The sequence below is a fragment of the Branchiostoma lanceolatum genome, chromosome 14 (genome assembly GCF_035083965.1).
Source record: "Branchiostoma lanceolatum isolate klBraLanc5 chromosome 14, klBraLanc5.hap2, whole genome shotgun sequence".
In the NCBI taxonomy this organism is placed as follows: domain Eukaryota; kingdom Metazoa; phylum Chordata; class Leptocardii; order Amphioxiformes; family Branchiostomatidae; genus Branchiostoma; species Branchiostoma lanceolatum.
The window spans coordinates 12,983,976-13,006,013 of NC_089735.1; the positions used below are offsets into that span (position 1 = coordinate 12,983,976).

Genomic DNA, 22,038 nt, shown 5'->3' on the forward strand with positions numbered 1-22,038 from the left:
GCAACGTTCCAATGCCTATCCGGATTGTACTTGTAAATTGCCCACATTAAAGACCAACTTAAAGGTCAGCAAACGACGGTTCGTTGCAGATCACGTATTAAGCCTACATACGGTCCAGACTTAGTGACTATGGCCACTCATGTGTTGTGTGCGTTAAGACCTTTTCCTTACTTAAGTACACCAGGAAGGCTGCCTTACACGCCCGGTGACATTTGAGTGGTCAAAACAACATTAACGCCAGGAGAACGAGCAATCTGAAGTCATGGCAGCAATAAAGAAACGACTTAAAACAATTTTCTGAGCCGTGACTTGTACTTTCGGAACCCCTTGGGCTACATTTAAGTATTTTCGTGCTTTTTACTAGTAGAATGAGTTCAATGAACTCACATATCAGCTCTCACAGCCGTAGCAACCAATATTGTCCTGTCTTCTGAGGTACCTTGATAAATTGGTTTTTATACCTTACTTTGATTCAAGAAATGCCACAAAAGTCATAAAAATACATTGAACAATATGTTGGGTTCCGGATCTTGCGGCATGATATGACAAGCTGTAAACTTAAAACTGCACGAATGTAGAGATTTAACGTTATCAGTTATTAAGGAAGAGAGAGCTGCGCTTTATAAATGCTACAATATAGGTTTCCCAATTTCATACATCTTGGCAACGCGGAAAAAATTCATATTTTTATTGGCTTTAGATAAACCCTTGATTATTAAACACACATGTACTTATTCACACTATTACTAAGAAGCGAGAAGTGGCCAAATAAACGTAATCATTAGACTAATGCTAGCTTATCATTGTATTTGCAAACTGTGATTTTTTTCTGTTGTAACCAGTACTGAACCCAGTGGGTATGTGTGTGCAATAAAGGTCTTCATTCACTCATTAACTGTATGAGATCACTTGCATTCCGTTGGAAATGCGAACACTTCAATCTATTGGTATCCAGCAGGCGGATAGAATGCATTTTGCAAGAGATTCAAGCATGGATAATGCTATTGCAGTGATCTTTGCACTTAAGACCTGTGGATGAAATCAAGGTCAGTGCGTTAAGTTCCCGCTGGGCCTGCATCAAGAGTTCATACTGGATTCAAGACTTAACAACTGGCCCGTAAGATTGCGTGTAAGTCATTTCATCCTTCGCTACACTTTAGCCGCGTAGCATTTGCCTCCGCATCGACCCAAGCAAGTATCAAATATTGAGTTTTACTGCCCGGCCTGAGTAATCAAAATTTTATATAATGCCCCCATATTCTACTAGATGGTGATCACGCTGCGACGTCGCTGCGACCTACACTGGATTTGTCTAACCCTTGACCCAGGGGCTGAATTGCGAGGAGAGCACATTCGGCGGGGCTAGATCGCAAGGTTCTGTAGCGACTGCCATTCGGCGCGCAGGTGACCTCAAAACGACAATTGCCCCATGTGCGGCCAAAGGACCACTTGAACCACTCACACCGGTAAGGACCCCTACTCTTTTCGTTAAGTGCGGTGGGTTCTTTAACGTGCTCGAGGTGTGGCTCTCCTCAAACACGGAACCTCCATTTAACGTCCTATCCGAGGGACGTCCCTAACCGAAACTAGGTACTGTGTTGCAAAACGTAGAATTATGTCTGAAAAGACATCAAAACACTCAAATGGAAAAATGCAAGTTTTTTTTTTATGTATTCAATCCCTTGATTCATAATAAAAGTTAAGTCTGGCAGCGCGGTCGCAACCAGGTCACCGTCTACTGGAATGGGGGTGTTTCTGAAACAACAGAGGCTCAATGGAGAAATTGATGAATCGCCAGGGGGCGTAAATGCACCACTGTAACATCACTTCTCTGGAGGCATTTCCACCAACAATAGATCACGTCTGACGTACAGAAGACAGCTTGAAGACCTCGAAAACAGATAATAGTAAGACCTTTAACCGTCTCAAGGTTTCTTGGCGTTTAAGGATCCAATAGGAAGTAAGCCTGACTTTATACTAAGATACGGATTAGGGTTACTGATTCTGCTCGATCAATCTTCCTGCAGTTTGGACGAATGCTGCACAGGGGCGCTGCATGTATACGCGATTATTCCTGATACTGTAAATGCATGAATGTTCAAGGTAGTTTTATGTTCGCGATTTTCGTGACCGTTTCACCGCGAACTTTAAACCACCGCGAACATTTGTGTCCAATATTGTAGCAGTACGTGACTATAGCACTGCCGCGAAATCAAAACCACAGCGAACACAAAGGATGGAGTTATTGAAACAACACGTTATGCCGTTGGGAAGGTGGCTGATGGAGGTCTTTAAGGTTGTGTAGTATTAGTAAAGATAACACAGTTAATTTAAAGATCAGAGCCATTAAATGAAAGCGGATGGTGCCAAAAATAGTTGTTAAAGCAACTGGATACAAATTTGAAACAGTCAGACGTTTCAGACAGCATCCGCTGTCTTTCGTCAGTGACTAAAGATAGGACTGGGAAACTTTCAGGCACTTGGGATAGCGCACTGCCGGACAAACAACATTTAGTTACTGTATTAAAACAACAGTAGCAAATTGAACTATTAGCATACAACCTTGTCTTGAATCAACCTTCTTTTGAAGACTATAGCTACCTGAAGACATCATAAATTATCTCAACCTCATTAACATATCTATTCCGAGTTTTGGTATAAAACCTGGTTTCCCAGTCCTATCTTTAGTCACTGACGACTGATAGCGGATGCTGTCTGAAATGTCTGACTGTTTCAAAATTTTATCCAGTTGCTTTAATAACTATTTTTGGCATAACTTACTACCTGGATGTCTAACCTTCATCAACGTGAAAGCGGATTGTGTCTATACAAAATATATCCAAAATTTGGATATGGTATCCCTCTACAACGTGCCAATTTAAAAATAGGCATGTTGAAAAGTGCTACCACATCCAAATTCCAATGCTATTTTGTGAGAAAAAAAATACGCTTCCAGGTGTTCTAATTACTTAGCGGTGCCATATAACCTTGGGCGCTAGGGGAGCCTCTTGATGTGCTTAATTTGACATGCAGTCGCTCCCTCATTGGTCGAACCGCTAATTGTGATGGACAGTCAGGATCAGTCTATTAGGGCTTGGATTTTCTATCAGTTCTCACCACGCAACGACATCGTATCTTGCTCCTTCAACCCTCAAACACCCGAACCTATTTTTGCGACTAAAATCACCCCCATGAAACTCCTTATGGGCCGTACCCGGTCTTATGGGCCGTACCCGGTAAAATTATGGGCCGTACCCGGTCTTATGGGCCGTACCCGGTAAAATTATGGGCCGTACCCGGACTTATGGGCCGTACCCTGTACCTATGGGCCGTACCCAATGGCCGACATCGCCCGGCCACAGGGCGTAGTGGCGTGAAAGTCGCGTCTAGATACCCTGTACCGCAACGATACACAATCACACATAGCCTATGCTCTGGCAAACATTCCTGGCCACCTCTCTGCCGAGTGGCGTTGTACAAATCGCCCCCAATTTCGAGAACACTCACGCAAGCTGTGGCGAGATGCCTGCTGCAGTGCTCGCGTGGGGTCGAGAAACCCGGAAGTGATGCTGTTCTTTGGCGGGAAATTTCATTTTTACCCGCGTTCAGTCCAGCCGGCAGGTGCAACGGAAGGTTGGTGAAATGTCTAGTGAATTTAGACTATCATTCCGTGAAATATACGATTTGGTAACGCACAATGGAATCACCTGTTTCTAGAATTCTAGCCAATGTCGAAACAACAGGAATCAGATGGATTACAATAGAGATATAATCTCTGTCCACAGGGTTCTCTGAATATACTTAATACTATCATATAGGGTGGAAGGGCACTCTGAAACTAGATCTGAGTGTAGTGGACCGAACCTCAGAAGCAACCTTTTTTTGGTGTTGTATACTGGAATTATAGGTACTAGAATTTGTCATTAAATTTGATTGCAACAATAAACATGGCATTTTGTATACAAATAATTTGACCATCCCACTACTACCACTGCCAAAGATGAATTCAGGTGAAGAACCCCCCGACGCAGTTGCCACAGGTAATGACGAGCCACCACAAATTGTAGAAGGACAGGAAACAGGTGCCATGGACAACTGCAGGTGACCTTTCCATATTCAATTATTTCTGTGAATATACAGTATAACATGTATGTATAGAGCATTGGAGAATATCTACTTTCATATACTTGTTTTATTGTATCATTCAATATTGAAAAAGTGCATTGCATGCGCATTGTTACATCCCTGTGTACCACAATTTTATGACTCTATTTCTCTTAAAACCAGTGATTGATAGCTTGGGTACCAGCGTCATAGATAACTCTGGGAGGATTTGCAATATGAGTGAATAACAGGTGTCAGACTGAGTGAAATTTTGTTCCAAATTTACAGTTACTAATTATAAGAAGTTGACAGTAAAAGTACATAGTTACATGTCAATGTGTTTTCTTCAGATTTTTAAGTTGTTTGTTGGTACTTTTTTTTTCTTTTGAGCCCTTCACACTTTGTATACATAAACAAACTATGTGTGCATACTAAAATAACAGATATCTCACTTCTCCCCTTTTAGAATTAAACATCGTCTTGTGTAACATCTGTGGGGAAAATATACCTGCTTCCCACTACAGAAGACACAACCTCAGACACAGAGCAACGTTTACTTGTGAGGAATGCTCTACATCCTTTCATGACAAGTTTGCACTAAAAAAAACATGTAGACATTCAGCACAACAATGAAATACTAGTCTGCAAGGAGTGTGGCAAGAGTTTAAGTCATACTCTGGTTTCAGGCAACACTGTTTCATACATGAGTCCAAAGAGCACACCTGCACAACCTGCAAACTGACATTTACAAACAAAGTAAAGTTGTACCACCATCGTCGGAAGGCCCACGCCCCACAGAAGACATGTGACCACCTGAAGACCCATCAGCAGGCCAAGGATCACAAGTGCACGGTGTGCACTGCTTCTTTCAAACAGAAACAAAGTTTGAAAAGACACTTGAGCACACATGAAGACCCCAAGACCTGTAACATGTGCAGTAAAAGCTACCAGGGAGCGAGGCAGCTCATGCGCCACATGGCAACAGTACACAAAAATTCTACTGATTGATCATACAAAGTCATACGTTACATGCAGCCCCTAATTATGTTCCATATCTTTAATCATTAACCATGTAAGTCCTGTAAGATCTGAACAATATGCAATTACTTTTTCAAACTAGTACTCAAATCAATGAATGATTTTGACAATGCGACAATCATTCCACTTTGAAATAAGATAATGTTTGGCAAAATGGAGAAAAAAATTACATTGAAATTTTGAATACAGCAGTGAAGTTTACTTATAGAAGACCAATTCGCTCATGAGGCAGGATCTTTGAAAGATCTGTTCTATGGTACTGCCTTACACCAGTCTGCCCCTTTAAAGGAGCACCAAGTTTAGTAGAAAAAGTATTCGTTGGTTTCTTGCGGCGTGCCCTTGATGTCAGATCAAAGGGATGGTTTTTTGCCTTCACAAGAGCCAGCCTAGTTGGTGGTTCCCACTGTTCAGGGTGGTCTGTTTCTGTAAAGATGACATCTGTACTTTGACAGGGGTAGACAGGCTTGCTACTTGTCGTTGGGGAATCCACGGGCCCTGAAATAAAAAAAAAAAAAATTACTGTTACTACGGTACTTAATGTGTTATAACTTTTAAGCATAAGGTTTACAGATATAGAGTAATAAACTGTGACTTTATTGGCAAATAGTGTGTCATGTATCAATGTCCCTTTGAAATTCAAGTTGTTATTGATTTCTGCTTGCCTACTGAATGAGTGACTCTTTTGTAGATTAGAAATTATCACAATCTACAAGAACAAATTAAAAATGGACATGAAGTAAACTACCACATGAGCACACATGAAGCCTCCAAGACCTTATAAGATCTGTGATTGTAGTCATACAATAATGCTGCTATCAAATTCTGCCAGCTGAACACTATACTTTCAAATTTCTGTATGAATATTGCATTGGTTATGTGAGAAGGCTTTTAATGTCTTACTCCAAATAGGTTTACCCAGGTTTGTTTGTGAGTCACCTGTACCCATAAGTACTGAAATCTTTTTTTTTTTGCCAACTAAGAGTTCCTTGTTCAACGGGGGCTGGTCGTCTGAGTGACCAACTTGGCCGGGGATGATAAGGGAGTCAGACAATGTACCACTTTCCTTTTGGGAAAGGGGATGGCAGCATATGTCCTTTTGTCCTTCTTTCCAAGATGGAGCTTGATAGGCTTTTTTCTTGTCATTGTGCAATACTCTGGAATGAAGATTGAATAAGACAGTCAAAGATGTAGAGTATTAAACTAGAAACAGTTCATCTTCACCTAGAGTTTTAGCAATATGCTGTTGTTGTTGTCTCTATTACACCACTGTCTCGTCGGTATATGGTCACTTGTGCAGTGCAGCATGCCCGGGCTCCCTGTCATGCTACACCGCCCTGGCCTCCCCCTTCCACACTTTACAAACAAATCAAATCCCCTGTAATAATAATAACAAGAACAAAATCTTACGTTACAGTGAATCTATGTTGGAGGAGTGACCTAATAGGGCGGTAATAAAAGTTATATACCATGGATGAAATTGTGAAATACGTACCGATAGCAAGGAGCTCGAGAGTTTTGTCCGGATCCACATTTGTTCGCGACGCCTCCCACACAACCCAGCTGATGATGATGATCGATGCGAAGCTCACTTCCAGGTTTCTCGACCCCACGCGAGCACTGCAGCAGGCATCTCGCCACAGCTTGCGTGAGTGTTCTCGAAATTGGGGGCGATTTGTACAACGCCACTCGGCAGAGAGGTGGCCAGGAATGTTTGCCAGAGCATAGGCTATGTGTGATTGTGTATCGTTGCGGTACAGGGTATCTAGACGCGACTTTCACGCCACTACGCCCTGTGGCCGGGCGATGTCGGCCATTGGGTACGGCCCATAGGTACAGGGTACGGCCCATAAGTCCGGGTACGGCCCATAATTTTACCGGGTACGGCCCATAAGACCGGGTACGGCCCATAATTTTACCGGGTACGGCCCATAAGACCGGGTACGGCCCATAAGGAGTTTCATGGGGGTGAAAATGACTGAGCGGGGTCAAAAATGACCCAAAAATATTTTGTTCAGTAAAACCTCCCTTTTCACTTTTTTCACTGATTGTTATCCGTACATTGCTGTATCAATGTAAGAGGGATGTTTTGACATCTTTAGATATGAATAATTCCCGTTCATTATCATAATTTATGCAAAAAGACTGGAAGGACCACGTCTTGAACTATTCCGGAGGGGATTTCTGAGGCCCATGCCAAATTTCATGTTGCATAATTAATGAACGGCTTACGCGAGAGCCACCAAACTTGGTGGCCTTTCATAAAATTTCATAAACAAAAATTTCAAAGTGATAAAGTAAGTTCATCGTTTTGCGTGTTGCCATGGCAACGGGTTTTTGACAGGCATATTTTACAAAATCTTCGAATTTCAGTTCAAACAATGACGTTTTGAGGCTTTGTTGGCATGACAAATGTATTTTCTTACATTTTTATCATCTTATGTAATCCAATGTAACTTTTATGATTCAACATTGATATTCTATGCTGATTTGATGACGTCATCCGTCAAAATCTAAGATGGCGGATAGAATCACACAAAATTACGTCATAATGACGTCATATTACGTCATTATGACATGAAATTTATTATGGTAATGCCAATGTACATGTGCATCATCCTCTGAAAATTTGGTGGTAACACGATAAGTAGTTCAGGAGTTACAGAGGGCAGGTCTCAAAAACAGCACATTATTTTTGCTGGGGTCAAAAATGACCCCAGCGGACTCAACGCAGACTTTCCTAAAAAACGTCAACAGTATTGTGTCCATCTCCCTATAAAATTGTGAGAGGTTAGAAAATATGTCCACTGACAAAGTCACGGAAGATCAATGATGTTCAAATATCACGTCAAAACCCACTCGGGTGTTTGAGGGTTAATGTCGATATGATAGTATCGATATAATGTCGATATGTTATTATCTTCGCCGAGTACTGTAGTACTCGGGGTAGATTATGTTTTCGGTTGAGCCAGCTGTTTGGTGGGTCTGTATGTATGTCAAGAGCATAACTCAAGAAACCTTTGATGAATCTTTATGGTTTTTGATAGGTGTGTAGTGGTTGTGCAAAGGAAGGTCAAGTTCAAAAATGGTTCACCTTGCGTTTTTCAACAGTACTGCAGCGGACTTTTGATTTTTGTGCGTTTGTATGTAGGCAAAAAAAGTGACGGAAACGTTGATGGATTCATGATTTTTTGCAGGTGTGTAGATGTTGTAGACACAGAGGTCAAGTTCAAAAATGGTTCTCCTGGTATTTTCCGTCGGTACTGCAGCGGGCTTTGTGTGGATGTGTATTTCTTGTGGACAACATAACTCAAGAAGCTGTTGATGGATCTGTATGATATTTAGTGGATGGGTAGGGTTTACGGAAAGGAAGGTCAAGTTCAATAATGGGCCTTCTAGCGGGTACCTAAGGTACTACAGCGGAGCTTCAAAATTAAATGGCATATTTTCTGAAAGTGCCATGGTCACGATAGTTGTGTGGTAGATAGTTAATGCCACAAGAAGTAAATTCTGTAAGTTTGGGCCCCCTAGCGGCTTGTTTAGAACTGCAGTGGGTGTTTTTGTTTTGACATTCGGACACGTATTACTTGAGAAGGGGTGAAGAGATTGTCGTGAAGTTTTGTATGTAGAGAACTCAGATGGTGCTTTACACAATCGATGTCTAATTATAGAAAACAGTTGCTAATCTTCATAATTAGTAAGGATAATTGTAAATCCATTACATTCCATATAAGGCATGTGACAGTGTTCCCGAAACAGGCCAGCAGAAGGCATTGTCTAGAAGTATAAATAAACAGATGGGGTACATAAATAAACAAATGGGGCAGTCTCGCTACAATTCAAGCAGATGTGTGGGTCCGGTTGGTTTTTAAAGTGTTCAGTTTCGGCATTTTTGTCCAACACACGGTTGGAGACATAACGGAAAGGGAACAAAATAGAAAGCCTTACAAAACACCTAAAAACATGTGAATAACCAGCCGGACCCACTCCTCTGCTCAGATAGTACACTGCACCAAAACTGCACCACTGCTAGGTATTACCTAGCACCGTATGGAAAAGTAACATGTACTATGTCTTGCAAAATGTGTATGATATGGAATAAAGATTTATTCTATTCATATATATTGACTGTACCATTTTATTATAACTTTTTTGATGACCAGTTATAACATATATCAGCACACTATACACATATACTAGCCCTGTACCACCAAATGATTTTTATCCCTATCTAGACTGGACTCATCCCCCCCCCCCCCCATCATAAATTTCAGACGGTATGGTGTATGATCAAGTTTGCAGGGGGTGATAAGCATGTAAATATTAATCACTCTCCACAATAACTTGAATAAGCTTTGATTATTCGGCGAAGATAATGTGTTCGTGGAACTCTAGTTTAAACTTACTATGTGTAGGAATAACTAGAAATTGGAGTTTTTAATTTCATATTCAAGTTTCAAGCCTCATAAAATGCTCTGGTGTGTGCACACTTTAATTAATTTGGGGTTTCAAGAAGATGATATCCATGAAATTTATTCGGTGTGGTCTTAGATGATTTAAGGGAAGGTCGAGACTACATGTGTTCAATCATTTGTCCTTGACGTATTGCAAAACTATTGGATTTCACCAGGGGGCGCCCTTTCCATTGCTAGCCAGCTTTCCAACCTTGTGGTGAAATGCTGGATTGTTTTGTATCATGTACTGTATAATCATAATGATATCGTGATGTATTGTTTTTAGAGAGAACAATGCTAGTCCATAGCTAGCCTGTGTTACACAAGTTTTCGCCGTCAGGGGCTGATCTGACTTCCCTCCCTGACAAATGGAAGGGATGCTAGAAGCTTGATTTAGCAAGGCTACCGTCTAGCTATAACCTGCCTGCCTACCTGCCTACGTGCACAGGCCAGAAACTGGCCCCTTGCTTTCCAGGTGGAGCCTCCAAGAAGTCCTGTCCCTTGCCCTATCCTCTGCTTCCCGAATGTTTAAACCAGTGTCCTTCACGATCTGGTCTTTCCATCTCTTGGGTGGTCTTCCCCGGGGTCTGGGGGTAGCGAACTTCTGGCTGTAGGCTTTGTAGACTAATATTTGTGGGGTCTTCTAACAACATGTCCAAACCACCTCAGCCTTCTTGTCTGTACCATTTCGACGATGGCTAAAACCATGATGCGCGAATTGCTGCTGTTACTACACTGATATTACCTGCCTAATGCTTATTTTCTCAATTATGACTGATTCCAAAATTGCAGTGACATCATCTACAACCTATGTTTTCTTAGATCTTGGGACTGTTGCCCATGGTGAGTGTTATGTGGACTAATTGATTCACGCCACAATGATGTGTCTTTGGTTGACGCAATTACACGGCAATAATGCATAAGCCCATAAAGACGGTATGACTGTTATCAAGCTAATAGCTTGGGATTGAGATAACCACGTAGCATATATGGATCTAGATTGCGGCGCTTAAGGGACCGTTTATTATAGATTGCATCCGCGAGCGTATTAAGTGTAGAAAAGGGGGAAAAACTATGATGAGAGGGCACACAGAGATGGGATGAAGGTGTCTACAATTACCTGACCTAAAATCTATCTTCCTTTTGAAATATTGATTTATATGTTTCGTTTGTTTTGTGCCATTAAATGTACATGATTAACAGAGAGATAATGAATATCAGTATCTATATGAAGCTTATCAAACCCGATTTGTGTTGTTTTTATAATATTCCAAATGTAGTATCAGAGAAGGATACATATAGGTTGTTGTGCATTGTGTCATCAGTTCGATTCCTGTAACAACGGTTACGAAATCTAAAAATATGGACATCGTCTTTGTTTTGCTCATTTTCATTTTCTATGCGTTTTTACATGTTGGCTTCCTATCCGAGGGACGCCTCTAATCCTAGATGAGCTAGGTACTCATTTACACGAGTGAAGTGAGGAAAGTCATATTAAGTGCCTTTCCCACGGGCACAACATCGGGGCGCAAGTTCGGACATTAGATCCCGGGTCCCGTTGTTTAACAGCCGCACGCTCTACCACTTGCGCCACACGACGCCACTCATCCCTCGGATAGGACGTTAAATGGAGGTCCTGTGTTTGGGGAGAGCCACACCCTGCGCACGTAAAATAACCCACCATACCTTTCGAAAAAGAGTAGGGGCATGCCCCGGTGTGCGATGGTCCAAATCCTTCTATTTAGAGTTGGTGATTCACTACAAATCACCCGGACGGAGGCCTGGCGAACCTCCATCTCGTATCAGCCATACGGTGATTTACACCATTCACCCGGACGGGAGACCTGGCGCATCCCCGTCTTGTGTCAGCCAGCGAAAGAGTATGTCACCCCGCAAGGGGCGATAAAACCCCGACGGTGCACGTCGCACATAAGCACGTAAGCACATCGACTACCTACCTATCTACATGTTAGATTCGCGGTCCCTAGAAGGGTGTTACACATAGAATCTACATGGTTTGGCTTAGTGTTGGTCTAAGCAAGACTTTCATCAAAACGTTTTTTTATAGATGGAACCGCCGAAGCTATAATTCTTTTGAAAATTAATTTCAATGCAAACTCGTCTGCCCACTAGTTGACAAACATCATAACAACAACGTTGACAGACTGCAACATTTTTCTGAAGATACATTGTCCTGAATGCCGAGAACTGCTAAAAGACTTCGCTAACCACCCCACTCGTCATCTCTTTACCCCCCCCCCCTCACTGGACCCGCGGCACGCTGGCGGCGTCGCTGCGGCCGATCGAATTGACAAAGCACTCAACGAATTTCATCGACAAAGAACGAATATTTTTAAGCTTTATGTGTTTTGTTGTCTTTTTGGTCACACTTGTACGTTTTGAATGATATTCCCATTATTAAGTCAAGAGTAACACAAATACAGTTTAGGACGCAGCGAAGCCGCCAGCGTGCCGCGGGTCCAGTGAGAGGGGGGCTTTATTGTATATATGGGAGACTATTCAACATTGATGATACGGCCGTTGTTACAATACGCAAATGTAGTAATGTTATACGTAGGCTGCAACACAAAACAGAATAACACTCTTGAAGCAGTACAGAGGAGGGCAATGAAGATAATCTACAGCAACAGCATCCAGACAACCTCCTCCCCACTCTTAACCTTATCCAGACTGGGGGGGGGGCGGGTAAAAGTGCCTGCGCCAACTTTGACATCGTATAACTGCCGAACGACATATGCTAGGACTACCAAACTTTGTGATTTTCCTAAAATTTTGTTGGCAACAATATCATGATGATTGTATAAGTTTATCGTTTTTTATGTTGCCATGGCAACGGGGATCTGAAAGGCATTTTATGCAAAAATTACAGATTTTTTAAAAACAATGATATTTCTTAGGTTTTCTTGCTCAACCATACAAGTTTTCCAACATGTACAGCATTATATGTAATGAGATTTAACTTTCAGGATTTTATATTCATAATTTATGCTAATTTCATGACGTAATTGGTCAAAATCCAAGATGGCGGACCATTACACTATTTTAGATATCAACAGGCTTTTTCGCCTTGAAAATCATCACTACGTGGCATTTTCTTTACCAGAAACATTTAAATGAACGTTTCTAGTCTATTTTTTAATGTTTTTTGGGTCATAAGTGGAAAAAAAAGTATTTTTGAAAATTTCAAAATGGCCGATCCAAGATGGCGGATCCCAAGGGGTCGCTAACAACACGTGACGTCATTTAATGACGTCATTTTGACGTCAACGTAGTTACGATTTACGTAATATGTCTTGGTATACCTTAAAGTCAACAATACATACTATTTTGTTTAATACTTTTAGATATTACGGGAATTCCCTATTTTGCCAATAAAATCACACCAATGACGTCTTAATTACATCATATTACGTCAAGACGTCACCAAAATTCTAGGAATTATAAACTTGAACATCACTCCCTACAAATTTGGGAATGATACATCATACCGTTCAGAAGAAATGGGCGAATGAGCCCCCCCCCCCCACCCCGTCCCAGATATCCAAAAAAAGCCCAGTCTGGATAGGGTTAAGGAAAGACGGGAGTCAGCAGCAAAAACACTCTTTATGCAAATGCGGAATTTTACCCACCCCCTGTACTCCTCCATGGTTCCGAACGAGAGACACCTGAACATGTACACCCGACGGTCAACCCTAAGGAACCAACACCACTTCTCCACACCAAAGTTCAGAACTGAGAGACTGAGAAAATCTTTTTTATTTCATGCAATAAGCCTCAGTAATCAGGATTTGCAAATGCCGTGTTTGAATGCCTCTGCCACTTAACGGACTAAGTAATTCTAACTGTAACCGTCTATGTCGTTTTTAATATGTATATGAATGTTTAATGTGTACATGAATTTGTCACTTACTGTGCAATTCAGCCATGTCATGACTGCTATGCAATTTGAATAAACAGTTATGAGATTGACGTAGAGTTGCTTCATGAGCGATGACAGCAGTTTGGGCAATTTGCTTCCCTTGCAAGCCGTTGCACACCGAAGCCTCATGGTAATGCTACTTGAAAAGTGATTGAGTTGTCTCTAAATTGAGCGTAAAACGCTGATGAGCACTTAAGGTTGTCACGCTTGTTCTGAATGCAAAATTACTCTGCGAGCGCGAAAATACCACGGTAATCAACTTGCACGTCCAAGCGTAAAGGGTATGTTAAATTGTTCATTAAAAGCTTAAACGCTGCGGTAGTTCAATAAGTCTTCTGTCAGGTTAAGTTCCAAGTTGTGTTGCCTTCCCTCCAGTGGCGAAGACAGCGCCGTGCTGAATTCTAAATCTAAAATGACGTTTCATTCACACCTTATCTGCAGAGATATCAATTTCAAAAGTTACAATTTGATACGTCTTAGCTTTACATAATAGTTTTTACGTGTCATCTAAAATGACGTTTCATTCACACCTGATTCTGCAGAGATATTGATTTCAGAAGTTGCAATTTGATACGTCTGAACTTTACATAATAGCTGTTACGTGTCTTCTACCCGGAAAACGTTACCAAGAAAATACAGAACTAGAACACTCTAATTCAGACTGCACCGGCCTGTAATCAAATGTATCAGACCAAAATTAACTAAATTGCAATATCTCTCCTTGAGTTTGCAGATGAATTGTGGCCGGGTTTGATGGAAAATGAATTGCACTTATCTAGTAGGAGGAATAAATGGGCATTAATCCACCCAGACATCAAAAGATGCAGTGACGAACACAAAGATCACAAATAATTTATCAGATCGTAACTACAAAGCAGGCGTTGTCTTTGATCTGAAGCTATATAACCTGAAGCATGCTTAAAAAAAACGAGTGGAGTAAAGTACATGTGTCTTCTTATGGACGGCCAGACATTCAATGTACTCTGGAAACCTTAGCTTCATTCGATGTACTTAAACAAAAATCAATGGATGTCTTTGTACTTATTTGGCTACTTTTACTACCCGAATCTTCCCTCACAGCTGTCATGTAATCTCCAAGGAGATCTCCACGGTGCTAAAATCGTACAAACTATCCAGAGAAGCTCCAGTCAGCCAGAGAAGTTGTCAGGCACCGTCGGGTTGCAAAAACATTATTTCTGCCAGTTTGATACGGTCTTTGCAGCCGTAGGATCTGCCTGGAGACTAGCTGTCATCACCAATCGATCGCTGTCATCATGATAGTCACACATTGACTGCCCTCGACTCGCGTATGATCAAGAGACCACACGGCATTTCAGACCATGTTTGTGGTGGCAAACCCTCGTATTGAAGTCCGGATACAGAACTACCTGCAGTGTCGCACTCAGATTGATTTCCAACTGCAACTTCAGCAGCCGCGGTGAAAACTCATGTCGGAGGTACAGCAATGAGGATTTTATGACATAACATAACTTTACTGCACAACAATTGTACAAGGTACAAAATCTGATATTCACTGGTACACAAATAACATTCTATTAGGCTAATCAGTCTATCTTATACAATATGGTGTAGTAGTATGGGATGACAATTGGATTTTACAATCATTGGAGGAGTTTCTAACGCCTAGATATTCTTTGATATACTTCTCAATGTATACCATGCATGGGTTGTCATACGTTAGTGTGCTCCGGTGTCAGTGGAGATTGGCAGTGTTATCTAACAAAGCTTATTCAGAACAGTCCTTATAATTTTTTTTTGAAATTGCCCTATCAAACTGTTTCGGATCAATCATGAGATAATATTATCCCCTAATGACTGTCATAATCTTAACACATTGAAGGCTAAGACAGAAGGACGGAAAAATATGGAAGCGAAGGCTTAAAGCTTGAGATGAGACCGTCATCACAAAGACTTACTTTGTGGCACAGTCTAATTTTGAAACCATTTTATGTGTGTCCGTGTTAACTTTATATTGGCCATTCATTGTTTATATGAAAATACAAGAACGCAAATCTCTAAAGGGGTAATATTCCGGGTAGGCTCACAAAAGGTATTTTTAATTGGTAAGACGCCTAGACTCCCTCGGCAAATTCTGTTATCTTGTCAGGCGGCAAGGCAAATTCATTTGACATTTTTGACACATGCGCGGAGATAACATCTGGAGTGTTCAGTTCTAGTCGTCAAACTCGATGATAAAGTGTCAGCTCGTTACCTTAAAAGGAGATACGGTAGCTTCAGGGGCTGGCCAAGAGATCTTAGACGCTTTTATCTGATTGCTGTTGACGGAGCCGTCGATGATCAATAGCATGAGAATATGGTCTAAAGCAGTTAGAATTTCATACTCTGTTTTCGTCGAGAGTAGCCATGCGTTCCATGATGGTTGGCTAGATGCGATTCCCGTGATAAAAATTGGATTATTATCGGCGCTATCCCAAGTGAATCTGCGTAGATAGGTGTTAAAAATGAAAGTAATTCACCAAAAAGCTCAGGCAATACAAATATCAAAGGCCATGGCCACGAGAGAAAAACGAAAGGTTGATATGTAATGATATTTCTTTCTATCAAAGTTTTACTTTTCATATACAATGTAATGGGGTTGGACAAAGCTTTTACGCCTCCTAAAAGACTAGTCTTAAAAGGAGTAAGTAAAAGACTGGCTGAATGAGTGAGATTTTTTGTACGGATGGCAAGCATTCATCAATGCTGCTTTTAAGCGTTAACTTCTTCAAAGTAATTGGACACGTATCCCCCATTAGCTATGCTTTTCAACTACCCATCGTGCGGGGGATACACTGTGGGTGTTAGCATGCGGGGGTGGGGCCTAATGTTCAACACGCGTAGATGCAAATGTAAAAGCAGAGCCTAACGAGGACTTAATTCAAAGGGCCGAAGGAAGCCACGGTCACTTGAATCACTGACGTACATGTACGTAGAACGACAGTAAACAAGAGCTTTTAAAAAAAGCTGGCGTTTCGGCTACGTTTATGAGTGTGAATTGTCTTTTCCCTTTACTTGAAGTAAAATCTGCCAGAGGAAGTCACTCAAGGGCTGTTCAGTCTATAAGAAAAATTGTCATTTTGGGAAATGAGTATTGTTTTAATAGAGAAAGGCAGATTGGGGAAAGCAATTTTGAAGTTACGTCACTTAACTTAAGTGCTTTTGAAAAAGCTGGTCTTGGCCTACAACTTGTACTTATTTGTAAAATGTATAATAGGCTCATTATAAAAGCTATCAATGTAATTATGTACATGGCACGCAATAAAACATAAAATTTGAAAAAGCACCATTGAATCATCAGCACTATGGTAATTAAGTGAAATAGAAGTTCATAACAGCTAAGGTTCTATCTAAAATGACTACCAAATGTCAAACAAATCAACAGCTACCTCATCCGTATTATTCTGGTTTCCGAAATTACAACATTTCTTCCTTATTTTCCTGGGTAATTTTGCTAAAATTCATGAAAATTCCCATAGTTTTGTGCCGAGGGGCGCCACTTTCCACGTCCGTGTTGTCTGAATGAAGTCGATACTGAACAATGGAGCATTTGCTACTGTAACAAAGAATCGCTGTTTTGCAAACAACATCAAGAGCCTCTGTTTACATCGGGGATAGAAGTTTAGTGGCGAGTGTTTTGCAAGAATCATGTTACCGCGCATAGGAGCCGCTGCACGGTATTTTCCATTACAATGAACAGAAAAATTCGAATGCCGGGTTTGGAATCTATGAAGTCCTGTTCATAAGACAAAGGCCTTGTATATATTAAATGAATATTTAAAAATAACAAATATAAAATATTTCTTTATTTATTAATGAAAAAAAATGATATTCATAAATATGATATTGATAGATTAATATAATATCAATATATATTTTTGATATTCAATATCTAAAAAGAAAAAAAAATCCATGCACGGACACGAACCCGGATCTTCTGGGTCCGAATTGCTTCGCGTTGCCAGATCGGCCAAGCTGCGGTACGTAATTAGTCACTCTGGACGTAATGCTATAACCTCACTATATGGTATCATTTATGCCGATTTTTGGTCGTTTTCTTGACGAAATCATTTTTTTTCTTCTGCAATCTTGTGGAATAGATGTAATATGGTCATTTTTCAGGATATCAAAGTCCGAAACCACAATGCAATGATATTTCCGAACAGTTGTAGCAGTTACATGCGGTCGCCCTCCTGTGTCACATGCAAATCTAGCCTGCCTGCCTTTTCGTGCTCTCTTGCCATATAAGGCAACGGCTATACAAGGATTTGGGAACGTATTGCCATATAAGGTCTTATTGTGTGCGACACAGTGTTGAACCAAGCTTCCCTGGTTCCTGCCTGCAAGGTAAAAGCCAGGACAATGCGTTCCGGCGCGCATGCGCCAAAACGCAAAAAAATATCTGACAAAGCGATGACGTGATTGAAGCAAAGCTTTCAGACGTACATGTACGTCAGTGATTGAAAACTCAAAACATGTTAGTGCTAACAGCAGGAACTTCTTTTGGTTCGTTAGGTGAATTAGAGGTTAGATTGGCTAAATCACGCTTAAAGTAGCCCTTAGTCAGACCATAAGTAGTTGAACCCGTATCTCTCATTAGCTATGCTTTTCAACCAGTTATCGTGCGAGGGCTTCACTGTAGGTGTTCCAACGCGGGGATGGGGGCCTGATGTTCAACACGCGTAATATAAAGGCAGCGCCTAATAACGAGGACTTAATTCAAACGCCTGAAGGGAGCAGCGGTCACTTGAAGACGACAAAGCGATGGCGTGATTGAACCAAAGCTTTCAGACGTACATGTACGTCAGTGATTGAAAACTTGAAACATGTTAGTGCTAACAGCAGGAATTTCTTTTGGTTCGTTAGATGAATTAGAAGTTAGATTGGCTAAATCACGCTTCAGGTAGCCCAAAGTCACACCAGACTCCAAGGTGAAGAGCTTCGTATGACGGTTACAGGTTCTTTCGCTACATTGTCAGTTCGCTACAGTACTTTTCGCTACATATGGCAGAAGTTGTTTCGCATATTACTTCTCTAGATAGATTAATAACATTATAAATCGTATTCCTACAATCACGTAGGATTGATATCAATGAATGAATGAATTTATGGCGTCTGTATTAGCTATCCGTATGTCACAACAGAGCAAATTTTACTTGCGTACCTTGCTATTCCCACCAGTTTCGGCGTCACACCAATATATTGTTGGGAATTTGTTGCACAGCTCCTAGCTGTCTAAAAAAATCGCTGTTTTATACATCGGCAAACAAATACGCGTACAAAAGGCTGGGAACATGGTACCAATTTTTTGGCGTCCGTATGAGATGTGAGCCCGATGCTTTTCATACGGTGTGCGGTGCGATTTCTTACGGCGTGTGAATGGATTCAACTTATACCATGTAGCGAAACAACTTCGGTCATGTAGCGAAACGGCTGTAGCGAACTGACAACGTAGCGAAACAACCGGTTACCCCATGGACAGTGGGAGTCAACCAGACTAAATTAACAGGCTCTACAAATATCATTTTTAATAGCGATATAGTTAGACACGTGGAAGTAAAGTGATATGGCTCATTCTACACTGATGCTTGAAAGAACGACAGTAAAAAAATATCTGACATAAAACAACAGCCAAGAGACGTATTAGCAAACCGAAGATACTGAATAAGGAATAGTGAAGTTTCGAGCTCACCAACTTATTTGATAAACGTTATTTCAAATTCGTGCCAATGGGCAAATTGTGAGTGAAGAAGAACTAAATGCATCCAGAGCATTTTATGAGGCTTAAAACTTGACTAAAAAAACTCAAATTTCTAGTCCTTCCTACACATGGTAAGTTTCAATAACACTATACCATTAACGTTACATATCGACATTAAATGAGCAAAGATACGATGTCGTTGTGTGGTGAGACCTGATAGAAAATCCAAGCACTAATAGACTGATCCTGACTGTCTATCACAATTAGCGGTTTGACCAATTAGAGAGTGACGGCATATCCGTCAAATATATGCATTTTTTTGCATTTCTACGTTTTGACGGAGGTGCGTGGGACAATGGTATCGGTCTATTTACACTAGGCGCGTGAAACTAAAAGATCACCATGTAGCTTATTTTTTGTGCCACTTTTGAGCACTTTTGATAAGAAATCCGCATGCAAATGTGGTAAACAGTGGCATTAAATGTCAATTTCATAAAGATTACAGCAACTAGAATATTTCTAGTTTTCAAGCCTCATAAAATGTTCTGGGTGCCTTTAATGATAGTGTACAAACATAAGGTAGTTGAATATACATCTGAAACAGACAACGAAGATCAAAATACGCTGCTAGCCCATGATAAGGTTCTATATCTACGTTACTGATACTTAGTTTGGATTGGCTTGCTTCTTTGGAAGAATAAAAAAAGCCCCACGCTTCAATGAATGATATGCTGGATGGATGATTTTAGTAGGGAGACAATTTTCTCTAGATGACTTAGAAAAGAAAATCTTTCAGACATTTTGTATACTCTCGTCAATAATCTATTTAATGAACAAACCAAGTGAATGTTTACACTGAACCAAGATCACGATTCAGTGACAAACATTCGTTGGCTCTCTTTCGTCTGATGTTTCCGAAAAAAACATAGCGCACTTCCTTTGATCAATAACCTGCTGAAATCGACTCTAATGTGCCGGGCCTTCACACATGTTTGCTGCAGTACCAATTCCGTGCTGTCAGGCGTACCATTCTGATTGTGAGGAAAATATCAACCAAGTTGTTTGGTCTCCAGGGCAACAGGTACTGGTGGGAATCACGCGTTTTTGCACGATTTGTCTCCATGCCAATTTATTTTGCTAATGGTGGACCACCGTCTTATTCTCTAAGGGCTTGTTAAGAGTTGTTTTGTGCCGACCGTAGCTTCGCTAATTAAAGAAGAATACCCTTTAAGGCAAGCTAATGAATGCCATTTACAAGATTTAAGGTATGCTATTACGTTAGAGGGGATCAGCACTTCCGGTGAGGCTAGCAAATAAGCTTCATTTTAAATTGGCAATTTCAAATCTGTTATTCTATCTCCCGCTGATACTAGTAGCTATTTCTAAAACTGTTAAATCAAACACGACGCTCTTACAAGATATTCTTTTTTCTTCTTCTTCTCGCCCAGTTGCCTGTTAGACCAATAGGTCTGTCAGTTAAGGGCCTCTTATCAGTGATCTCCACAGTGATATCCGCTGTGCGATTTTGTTTGTTTGTTTATATTGCATACCTGGTAAACCGCATCAAGGCGTGACACACCAAGTTTGTACTGAAGAGTACAAGCTGCATATCCAGACTGATTTATATGATCCACACACACCGGGAAGTACCCCTAATCTTTTCGATAAGTGTGCTGGGTTCTTTAACGTGCTTAAAAGGTGTGGCTCTCCTCAAACGGGACCTCCATCTAACGTCCCTAACGTTAAGCTAGGTACTCATTTACACATGAGTGAAGTGAGGAAAGTCGTGTAAAGTGCCTTTCCTGAGGGCACAACGCCAACGGGACAAATCAGGGAACCCCGGATTCGAACCCGGTATCTCTGGGTTCTGGGGCCAAACACCCTGCCACTACGCCACCGCGACACCACAGTTGCCTGTTAGACCAATAGGTCTGTCAGTTGAGGGCCTCTAATCAGCGATCTCCAGGCTGTGTGATTTAAGCACAGTGTCTTTGCGTCTTGCAGTGTAATGTTCCTTTTGTCCCATATTTTCTTGAGACCATCGGTCCACCTCATTCTGGGCCTTCCCAGTTGAATTCCTTTTTCTTTTCACCTTACACTTATTTTCTATGTTTTGTTAACTGCGATGGACTTTGTGTTAATCTGTATTATTTCAGTATCGAGTTAATATGCTATGATTTAATATAAAATTTATAATTTTTATAAGCAATCAATTATCATTTTTGTCATCATTTTGTTACTGTTATTATCATCTGCTTTGTTGTGATATTGTTGTCACTTATTACTATAATTATGTTATGAACTGTTAGATTTATATTATTTTTTGCTTATGTTTTTGTTAACAGCGATGGACTCTGTGTTAATCTCTATTATTTCAGTATCGAGTTATGCTATGATTTGATCATACTTTCTTTATGCAACCAATTACTATTTTGTCAGCATTTTGTTACTATTATTATTGTCTGATTTGTTGTCATATTGTTATTGTTATTGTTATCACTTACTACTATAATTATGTTGTGAATTGATAGATTTATGTTATTTTTTGTTGTTCTAAATAAGGGAAGACCTTGTGTAAGCCATCATGGCTTTTTTCTTCCCCCAGCACGTGTATTTTCTGTTCTACCCCTTTCAATTATGTACTACAGACTTTTTTGATATGTGCAAATAAATCAAATCAAGTCTTTTTCCTGGGGGTTTCTATTCCAGAATACGTTTCACATCCCTTGTGTCGGGCATTCTCTTTACATACCCGAACCGTTCTCAGCTGACTTTTTTTTCTACAG

At 40.7% G+C, this 22,038-nt stretch overlaps 1 protein-coding gene and 1 long non-coding RNA gene across 2 annotated transcripts in view; both read right to left on the bottom strand.

Moving 5' to 3' along the window:
* The window catches only part of LOC136449132 (QRFP-like peptide receptor), a 52,182-nt gene that overhangs the window by 23,213 nt on the left and 6,931 nt on the right, over nucleotides 1-22,038 (bottom strand). The gene's annotated exons all lie outside the window — the stretch shown is intronic.
* Nucleotides 5,130-7,111, bottom strand: LOC136448611 (uncharacterized). Its single transcript, XR_010757908.1, has 3 exons — nucleotides 6,635-7,111; nucleotides 6,043-6,296; nucleotides 5,130-5,637 (listed from the first exon to the last, which is right to left on the bottom strand). It is a non-coding gene; the product is annotated as an uncharacterized lncRNA (long non-coding RNA).